Raw genomic sequence first — 8,667 nt, 5'->3', positions numbered from 1 at the left:
TACCTCAGGCACTGAGTTATGAATTATGATTTATCTAAACTAGCCCTAGGCATAGAACCCCCTTTTCCTTGGGGTTAAAAATACAACTAAGTTTGACGACAAGAGCTCAACATAAATCTGCTAGGGGAGAGCATTCTTTTTAAATGGAGAGGCACAACACCGAGAGGGGAGACTGCCTTGCCTTCCTTCTGCTTCCGTTCCTCCTCTTTCTGGCCTGAACTGAGCGCGTGGTTCCCTGAGACTCGGAGGTGATCTTTGCCTCTGGGAGTACGATGGGGCCAACACAGTTGCAGATCAGGAAGACAGAAAATTAATAATTAAGCCTGGGTCCTTTGTCAGAATTCTTAGGAAAATAAACATACTTCAGAAAAATCCTTTAGGGGAAAAAACACTTTCAGAAAATAAACATATTTATTCATGCTATTCTTATTTGGATATTCTGTTACATGAAGCTAAATGCAGTCCTAAGTGATATAGTTCAGGTGCACTCAGTGTATGAAGTTTGTTACATGACTTCTTCAATAGGGAATTAAATCTGTATTGAAACCCAAGCCTACTGACTATTTCCACAGTACTGACCTCTACAAAGAGTATTGTATTAACTGAAGAACCTAAATCATAGCATCGCCTTAGTCCACATTGGCACTGCTTTTCTATTGCTGTTGGTTCTGCATAATCTCCCTTGGCTGACCCTAGCCTGGATTTAAGCCCTGTGGCCACCAGTCCCCACAGGATTCAATTTTACTCTCATTATATCTTGCAGTAGCACAATACATATTTAACTAAAGGGCCTAAATGGAGGAAGAAAGACCCTTCAGTAATCACATTTTGCTTGGCTCGATCATGCTGCACATTTTCCTACAGTGCACTTTTAAAAACATATTAAGCAATAAACTCCTTTCATGTCATATTAAGTCCCTCTATTCTATTCCATAAAATAAATATTCATTTTCAAAATAAGATTGCATTGATTTTTCACAAAGGCATTTTTTAACAACATTTACTGCCTCAGCATTTCAAGTTCGAACTGTGCAAAACTCAGCGGTTTTGGTTCACAGGGAGAAGTGACCCCTGGCTTTCATGCTGAGTCTCCAAATAATGCAGCATCTGAAAGTGACACCGAGGCTGAGTTCATTGGGATTCACAAGCCTCAGATACCTAACTGCTGTGGTGTCTCTCTTCCCAGGGCTCTGTTCCCTTCCATCTTTTCTTTCTCTGGCCAATAAAATTACCCCACCACACAGATTGAGCTTCCCATCCCACAGGAGAGTCTGAAGAAAGAGAAAGTGCTGCCTGATTAGCTAAACTATTCAGAAAACTCTCGGGGGCAGTAAATCGAAACACTTCCACTTCCTTGTTATATGTATTGCACATATGGTGTACCAGGTCCCATAGACTTCTAGGTCTTATTCCTAAAACAATAATAAGTGCTATACATAGCTCTTGTATTTTCAGAATATTTCCTTTAAAAAGATGTTCATTTACATACGATCCTCACAATTCCCTACCTGAGCTTGTTGTTCTTGTCTGGTGCTAATGAGTTAGTTCAAGCGCACTGACACTATGTAGAACAGACTGATGTCTTATCGGGCCCTGCACCATCATTCCCACGCGGGAGGCGCCCCCTGTGGCACCGCCGTGCCAGTCCATCTCATGGATGGGCTTCCTCTTTCCTGAGGGATTTTTCATCGTCCTTCTCTAGGAACTGGCCCCTCCTGATAATGTGTTCAAGTGTTATGAGATGGAGTCTCATGATCTTTACTGCTAAAGAGCACTCGAGCTGTACTTCTTGCAAGATAGATGAGTTCACTCTTCTGGAAGTCCAAGACACATTCATGATTCTTTGCCAACACCATGATTCAAAGACATCCACCATTATTTTCAATGTCCCTTATTCAGTATCCAGCTTCTGCATGCTTTTGAGGCCACTGAAAGAGCCATCTCATGTTATTTTTACCTTAATTCTCAAAGTGACACATTTTCTTTTTAACATTGAGGATTTCCCAGTTTAATTTCTCCAATTGTGATTTCTTGACTGCTACTTCCATGGGTGTTGATTATGCATCCAAGAAAAAAGGAATCCTACCCCCCCCCTATTTATCATGATGTCTATTGGTCCAGGTGTTAAGATTGTTGTTTCCCTTATATAGATATGTAATTCATAGTTAAAAGTGGAGTCTTTGATTTGAATCACTAAATGGCTCAAGTCTTCTTCACTTGCAGTTAGCAAGGCTATTTCAACTGTATGTCACTGAGTGCTAATGAGTTTCCCTCAAATTCTTATGCAATATTCTTCTTCATATAGTCTAGCTTCACGTACAGATTGAACATGAAAGGGAAAGGATACAACTATTATGCATACCTTTGTGGATTTTTAAACCACATAATAATTGTTCTGTTGGACCAAGTGTCTCCTAGTACCTTCTGCATGAGCATAATTAAGAATTCTGGAATTCTTGTTTTTTGAAATTTTATCCTCACAGTCAAATTCCTTTGCATAGTCAATTACAAATGGATAAATATTTTCTGGTATTCTCTCTATGAGCCAAGATTCATTTTATATCAGGAACGTCATTCTGGATCATCTTTTGAATCTGGCTTGAATCTCTGCAGTCAGCTCCCAGTTTATATAACACAGCAAGCATTTTTAATTATCTTTGCGTGTCATCCTTGCGCAGGGGCCATGCTAATCTTCTCTGTATCGTTCCAATTTTAGTATATGTGCTGCCGAAGCGAGCACCATTTTCAATTATCTTAAGCAAACTTCACTTGCATGTGAGATTGACTAATATTGCTCTCTAATTCCTGCATTCTCTTCGATCATTTTCTGTAGTAGGCACAAACATACATCTCTTTCAGTTGCTTGGCCAAGTAACTGCCTTCCACATATTGTTACATAGACAGTGAATGTTTCCAGCATTTACTTTTTCCATTTGTTGGAACATTACAATTGGTAATTTGTCAATTCCTAGGGTTTTTTTGCTAACACATCCAGTACACTTGGACTCTTCCTTCAGTACCACTGGTTCTTGATCATATGCTACCTCCTAAATTTTTTGAATGTACACCAAATCTTTTTGGTACAGTGATTCTGTGCGTCCCTTCCATCTTCGTTTTAGGTTTCCTATATCATTCAATATTTTGCTTATAGAATCCTATATTGTGACTAGTCACTTGAATTTTTACTTACAGTTTTATATACTGGAGAAAGCTGAGCACATCCTTCCCTGTTAGTTTACAACTCCAAATCTGTTCACTTCCCATCTTACTACTTTACTTTTCCGACTAGAACTACACTTTTAATTATTCTCTTCTGTATTTTCACTTTCTATTTGATCTATTCATTTTAGCTATGTAATTTCAAGGACAAGTTTCAAAGTCTTTTCTGAAATCATTTTTGCTTGTTGTTCACGTCATTGCTTTTGCACCAACTTAGATTAGGCTTGTGAGTAGCAGAAGAAAATGGAGCCTGGTCCTGAAACATCTTCATGAAAATTGATATCTTCCCCTTGTTTTCTATAGTATGGGTCCCAAATCAGACTCTCTTCTCATTTTTAAAACACATAAGCATAATACAGTGGAAACTCAAAGGAGGACAATACCTTCAAGTCTAATATTTCTACCCTGCTTTTAATTTTGTATCTTAGAGAAAATCTGAATATATTTAACATTATTATGGATACATAATTATTGCACTCAACTTATATGGGAAAAGTAGCATGAAAGTGGCAGCTGGCTAAAGGAAAACATTCTATCCTTGAAAAGGCAACATAGATATTATAGATCAAATGTAAATGGTCTAAGAATATTTTTTTATAGCTGGAAAGTATGTATATATAGCTACATTATCAATTTTATCACTATTAATCATTTTAAAGCAGTTTTAGAAAAGGAAGATAGTCTAATGGGAAAAGGAATAAAATCAGGCTATCTTAAAAAAACAGTGGATGGAATATTAACTCAGTTAATATTAAATTTTATTAAATTAGATGCTATTCATCTATAAGAAATAGGCAGGGTATATTGAATAATGTATGCAGGCTTATAATGTTAACTTAGGTGTGGCCTACCAAACACCATAATTGTGCTGTGGTTTTTAATTGGTATTATTCTATGACCATGATATTATATACACTGATGACAGGTTGTCTTTTGATAGGTTGTATTTACTAATAAAGGGTTGGTAATTAGTTGATAATCAAAATGATCTAGAGAGCTGATGCCTTAGGAATTAAGGCTTACAAATATCTGTTTTCCTACATATTTTTTAGCATATGTACACTTAAAAATTTTTTTTAAATGTAATTTTACACTGAACTTTGTTCTCCAAAGTAATTTGTGACTGCATTCTGAAACTGGAAGAATAGATCTTGGAGCCCAATTTTCCATTGTATTCAAAATGACACCTCTTTAACAATAATTATGTTTGAACTACAATTGTTTAATCACCAGAAATGAAACCCACAGCACAGTGCATTATTTAATATACCTCTTAGGGCCATAGTCTTTGTAACCTCCACCAAGTAACTTTTTTCCTGATAGGTCTGGGTAAGAGATGGTGAGAGAAAATACTGATAGGATTATATTATATTATTTGATGGACTGTTAACAAGGTTAATTCTGATTGTAAAAACGTCTACAAATGAGGTAATTGGTGAGTTTTTCCATCAGGCTGGACTTCAAAAGAGCCATTTCAGAAGCAGGATGGGGGGAATCTCACAACCATTAAGAGAGAGCTACGTCAGGAGTAGAGCAAGTCCTTTGGACCCTGAGAATCCGGCACATAGAACCTCCCTGAACCCAGGGAAACAAAGCGATCATACCACAGAAGTGGCAGAGGAGTGGCAAGAGAGCGGTTGGTCAACTAAAATATACTAATTAATGGTCTGCATTGTAATTTTCCTAAGTATCCTATGAATTTCTGGAAGATGGAGGCTAGATCATTTATATCTACTTTTTTAAAAAGTAATCATAGTGCATTGCTTCTAGTACACAATCAACAACCTTTAAAGGTTTCATCTATACTTGGGGACATGCCTCAGATAGGAATGAGCAATTTGGTTTCTACCATATTGAGAATAGAGGCATAAATATCACACAATAAATGTAGTTTCATTTTATTTTAAAAGTTGAATGAAATTAAAGAAAAAATAAAGAGAATTTCTATATTAATAAAATTAGAAAATGTGAGTTCGTTGTTTACCATGATTTAATGCATTTGTTAAGGCTAGCAGCTACTATGGCTATTTCTTAAAGTAAAAATGTATTTGAGCCCTCATCATGCATTACTAATGAAACATTCATCTGTGGGATACAGTAGACTATCTACTTTATAAAAACTATTAATTGTGCTCCCAGTAGTCTCTCCCGCCATCAATAGTAAAATATGCAGGTATATGTGAGAACTTGACTAGTAAAACTATAGCGGCAATGAAAAAAGTATAAAACATTATAAAACATTATAAAGTATAAAACATTAACATACCTTCTCATATCAACTCACTGTGTTTTTACCCAGGAATCCATTTCACTCACTGCCATCAAGTTGAGTCCTTGTTTTTCTCTTGCTGAGCAGCTAGTGGGTTCAAACTGTTGACCTTGTAGTCAGCAGCCCGACACATAAGAATTACGCCATCAGGGCTCCTTGTGTGTCTTTATAGATATGTTATTTCCTCATCCTGAGCCTCAGTTTTTGGAAAATGGGAATAGTAAGTTATATTACATAGGACTCAGGTGAGAATTAAACCAGAAAACATATGAGGATGGTTCAAACATTTCATGGAATTAAAAAGTAATGGAATTTCCACTTAACTTTCTGATGTGCCCTGGTATATATACTCTTAGTGCTCAAAAAAAAAAATCAATTTTCTGCCATTTCCTGGAACTGATAGGGGTAAATATTCTAAAAAGTACAGCCATGTTAAGGTATTAATCCTGTCTTTTCTGAGGAACTGTTTAACACTTACTAATGCTGATTTCTCTATAATAAATAATATGAAGGAGAATCAAAGTCACCTTAAGGAAAATGCCTAATTAAATAATGGCATTTACCAGTTTCTCGTCTTATAATTCCCTCAGTTTGGTGTACTACACATTTTTTGGTAATATTCCTTCCTACTGTGTCATCGTACCGAAGAAGCAGTTTTTGCCTGGACTCACTACATTTCTGAAAAGACAAACAAGCCAATTGATGTACCTGATGGGTTTGTAAATATGCACAACTATTATAGAAAGTAATATGGCACTACCTAACACAATCAGGACCAGAAACACCATGTAACCTGGCAATATCTTTTTTGGACACATACTCCAGAGAAGTAAGGGACAGATCACAAACAGACATATGCTCTCCCATGTTCATTGCACAGTGATAGCAAAGGCTGGAAACAGCCCAAATGCCCATCATTAAAATAATGGATAAAGAAACTTTGGTACATACACACAATGGAATACTACACATCCCTAAAAAAGACAGCAGTAAATCACCTCATGATGTGGATGGACATAGAAACCATTATGCTGAGTGAAGTTAGTCAGGCATAAAGGGAACAATATTGTGTGAGTCCACTGCTATAAGGGTAAACTCCGAGACGGATAGCAGGCTTCTGCTGTCAGGTCAGGTCACCTAAGCTGGTCTTCCAAACAAAGAGGTAGAGCATCTACCTAGAGCCCATATCACCCCTGTTCTAAGTAAATCTTAAAATCCACATCCACAGAGAATTGACCTCACCTCCGGTTTCTCAAGAGTAGGGGCTTGGTGAGGGAGAAGCCTGTTCATTTGCTGCCATACAACAAACATGGTGCTAAGGGAACCTCGAGTCCACAGCCACTCCTACAAGAGTAATAAGTGGACCTCATCGAAAATGCAAGTCAAATTGCAGGGAGGGGGTCATGTATGGCTCAGAGAAGGCAATTGCACTTTTATTAGTAAGCCAAATGGAAAATTTCCCACCGGGAACAAACACTTAACAATAGACCCCAGGGGGAAAATATGCCCTTACTATGTACCTAACTGGATACTTTTGAGTGGCTTTGCTTCTGTACAGCCTTTGTTGACCCGAGCTGTGTCCTATAAAATACTGGGACTTTTGACTGTCCTTTGGAGGTTCACAGCACCCTTCCCAGGACACATCACAAGAACTAAGTATAGAAACCCCCTAAGCAAACAAGCCTTTACCTTAAACTCACCTCTAGCAGATTTAAGAAGATTTAAGGCTTTACCTTACACTCGCCTCTAGCAAATGACATATTCCCATGGATTTAAGGCTGAAATGCTCTAGTGTGTGAATAAGCAGATGACTATTCTATCAAGCTGATGGAATTAGTGGTTGTTGGTGTTTGGTTCGGATTTCTTGCTTTGAAAGGGGCAACCCTGTGGCAATGGGTTGGTTGATTATTGGGTTCTTTTCTCCTGGCATTGATAACTCAGAGTTTATTTTATAATATATGTCTGGTATATGTAACTAAAATAAATTTATACAATATCAGCAGAAATCCCAGCCAGAACTTTTTAATTTTTCAGGAAGAAGTGGATTGAACAGTATACTGTTAGGAAGAAAGTTAACGTTGGGCAAATCCTAGAAGAGACACAAACAGAAGTTTGGGGTGAGTATACTTTCAGTTTTTTATAAAATCCCTTGCGATTACTCCCTGTAGAGGCTGCCTACGCCCATACAGAGTCTTGGAAACCTACAGGGGCAGGTCTACCCTGTGCTACAGGGTCAGGGTTGTATGACTTACTATCAGAATCAACTTGATGGCAGTCTGTTTCTGACTTTTGGAGCCGCCTTTGTATCTGACTAGTGATGTTAATCCCGTTTGCCTGAATTAAACTGCCACCTCTAATAGAAAGTTAAAAAAAAAGATATATAGTTCTGGTAGAGCCTTTTCACATTTATAAGATTTACTCAGCCCCTATGTCTTTTAACTTTTTAAAGGAGTTCTGGATATATAATGATAATGCTTTACTTTTCAAAGAAATTTATTGTTTCATTTTATATGTGATCAGATGAAACAGTAATATTCATCTAACAAATTACTAACAAAAGGCAGGATTAGAATCAGGTCCCTCGAGTCTCAAATTTGTGTTTTGCATTTTTCTGTGTTTGTTTTCTTGATAAAGCTCCGGGGCTTTGTGTTAAAAGCTATTTCTAACTCATGTCCTGTAAAAGGATAAGTGAAGCCAATGGCCCTCTTGTTAGAAGCAGCTCCTAAGATAAACAGCCGCAGAAAGGTTTCCCAGAACGTGGTTAGCATTAGCACATGCCTCAGACTGTGAAAGAAGCACGTGCCCCTGGGAATGTGGCGCCCGCCACAGTGGAGGGTGCCCAATTGCTGGCCACGGCCCACATGTCAGCATCCCATTATGCCACGAATTCGGAATGGCACCGGAGAAACTAGTGGCTCACCCACTGATAGGAGAATTATACACATATGTCTACACCTTCGGCGACATGAGGCAGATGCATTTCCCTCTAAGAAGGGTGCCTCTTTCCCCCCTCTGGCTGTTACCAACCCTGGGAGGGTGCTGACTCCGGTTCCACACTGCTCTGGCGGCTGTCCAAACTTGCAGGACCGAACGTGAGACTGTCTGGAAGCTATTATGTATGCGATTGCTATGAAAACTAGAATTTAAAACAAAGGCCACTTCTCAGCGTCTGAGGGGTC

General features: G+C 38.1%; 1 non-coding gene across 1 annotated transcript; it reads right to left on the bottom strand.

Annotated features, from left to right (window-relative positions):
• Window positions 1–2,632: 2,632 nt before the first annotated feature.
• LOC142441954 (U6 spliceosomal RNA) lies at window positions 2,633–2,740 on the bottom strand. Its single transcript, XR_012783230.1, has one exon. It is a non-coding gene; the product is annotated as a U6 spliceosomal RNA (small nuclear RNA).
• Window positions 2,741–8,667: the final 5,927 nt, after the last annotated feature.

This window comes from Tenrec ecaudatus, chromosome 2, assembly GCF_050624435.1.
Source record: "Tenrec ecaudatus isolate mTenEca1 chromosome 2, mTenEca1.hap1, whole genome shotgun sequence".
Taxonomy (NCBI): Eukaryota; Metazoa; Chordata; class Mammalia; order Afrosoricida; family Tenrecidae; genus Tenrec; species Tenrec ecaudatus.
The sequence above is the reverse complement of the archived record's forward strand: the minus strand, read 5'-3'. Positions and strand labels throughout refer to the sequence as shown.